This window comes from Euprymna scolopes, chromosome 32, assembly GCF_053919585.1.
Source record: "Euprymna scolopes isolate OS-2025 chromosome 32, ASM5391958v1, whole genome shotgun sequence".
Classification (NCBI taxonomy): domain Eukaryota; kingdom Metazoa; phylum Mollusca; class Cephalopoda; order Sepiida; family Sepiolidae; genus Euprymna; species Euprymna scolopes.
Window position 1 is genome coordinate 33048402 of NC_136513.1, and position 2490 is coordinate 33050891.

Consider the following 2490-nt stretch of genomic DNA (forward strand, 5'->3'; position numbering starts at 1 on the left):
AACATCAGCTAATAAAGATGAGAATAATAGTCCGAAATAAAAAGAAATTAATATATATTAAAATATTTTAAATATGTATGCATCATTGTTAATAATAATAATAATAATAATAATAATAATAATAATAATAATAATAATATGTATATATATGCATATATATACATATATATACATATGTATATACATATTATTATTATATCTATGCATACATATATGATATTTATATGTTTATATATATTAAATGAATTTTTTAACTAAATTATATAAATAAAACTTTCAAACAAATTTATTATTTGGCAAGGAATATTTTTTTTCAATTCCTTTTAATACAATAATTTTTTAAATTTATATTTTTATTCAAAATCATTATTCATTCCATATATGTATCTCGTGTATTGAGCTTTCTTTATCTGGTTTGGGGCTGTCTTATGAATTTTGATTCTAATATTTATATGCACTTTAAAGTTAATAATGATAAAATCCATAATTTGAAAGCATATCAAAGTTTGAATATATATGTATGCATATATATATATATATATATATATATATATATATATATATATATATATACATCTATATGCATATATATACACATACACACACATATATCTTACCCCGAATATCGTTATATAAACAATATATATAAATATATATATATAAACAATACATATGCATATATACACTATATATAAACAATATATATATATATATATAACTACTTAATTTACTCACATAAAGTTAATATACTAAAGTATAGATTTATGCTTAAACTTTAAGTATTTACTTCAAAAGTGCTCAATACGTAGGTAGAGCTAGTTAGTCAGTTATAAAATATATATGGCGATTAAGCTACACTGAATATTCCGCGTTTCATCCACTCTAGGATTCTTCAGGCTTATACGCGAATTCTGTGGTTGTTCGTCGTTTTTATATGCGCATCTTCTAATGAAATTTTTGTTAGCCAATCCGCTTTCTAGTATCAACCGCGCCTTTCCTATCAGCCAATGAGAATGCATTTATCGGACAAAGGCCTTATTGACCTCTGGTTTATCTCTCTCTCTCTCTCTCTCTATATATATATATATATATATATAGAGAGAGAGAGAGAGAGAGAGTGAGAGAGAGAGATGGTATAAAGATGTAAAGTATGTATAGAACAATACTTTCCAAAATATATTTAACGCGTTTACGTTTAGTGTTAATATCTATGTAATGTTGCTGAATTTATTAATATACATAATAGAGATTTTCAAATTCCTATCTCATGTACATCTATATATGTATACAAATATTTATTTCAAAATAAATTTGATACATTTTTTTGTATGATGTAAAATATAGCCAGTAACATGCTTTCTGCAATAATTAAATTACCGTTTTTTTTTGTTGTTTGTTTTCTCAGGAACACCGCTCTGTATTCCGTCCGGTACACTCTTTTTTGTAAACGTCTGACTTGATTTTTTTAAGATTCTTACACTTTTCAAACTGGTTTTCATCAGACTTTACACATAATTTTTTTTTGTTTTGATAATATGTTTAAATATTTTTGTTATCCAATACATCTTTTTTTCATTGTAATACATTGCCTAACTTTATATTGCCTAACTTGCCCCCTTTTTTTTGTTTTCATTGTATTATATTGCCTAACCATACGGCACAATCACGTTGACATACCGGTTCCCATCAGATCACAGAAGTTAAGCAACGTTGAGCCTGGTTAGTACCAGATGGGTGACCATTTGGGAATTCGACGCGCTGTATGTGCTTTCCGCTTATCTCGGCATTGTTTCCAGTCGTCCTGAACCTCCACTTGCCACTGGTATTCAATAATATCGAATCAGGAGAGGTGTGGTTGAGGATTGCGCAACCCTGTCAAGACTGAAGGAAGCCTTATATATTGCCTAACATTGGTCTATATAATTCCAGGAAAAGGTTAAAAAGTGACAGCAATATAAACATTTTTTACTTACTTCACTTTTATTCAATAATGTATTTATTTTTTTTCTAAATATACTCGATTGGTTTCCATTTTAAGGCTTTGCAATGAATATAATAAAATGTTCTCATTGGTTCATCTGTAGTGACGTAATGTTTATTTAAGAAATGTTTAATGCAGTTAAACACAATAATATGTCTTCATTGGTTAATCCGTAATAATGTAATGTCCATTAAAAAAATTCATTCATTTTTCTATAACTGCATTTGTATGGATAAAATAGTAGATTCATTAATCGTTAATTAAAATAATCAAATTACCATAACATTACAATCTCTATAAAGCGAGTGAGATCGACAAAGTTTTCAGAGAAAGAAAATAAAGAATGAAATAGTAAGCCTTTCTATTCATGGACATTTTATTATACAGATAATGTATTACTCCAAATAAGACAAACCAGAATATTAAGTGACTCAAACAGGATGTTTTACAGGGCCGGGCGTTGATAGACAATTAGGTTGCTTGATATTTTGGGGACAATATATAATAAG

At 27.0% G+C, this 2490-nt stretch overlaps 1 pseudogene; it reads left to right on the plus strand.

Annotated features, from left to right (window-relative positions):
• The first annotated feature begins 1650 nt into the window (after window positions 1-1650).
• LOC145256559 (5S ribosomal RNA) lies at window positions 1651-1767 on the plus strand (annotated as a pseudogene).
• Window positions 1768-2490: the final 723 nt, after the last annotated feature.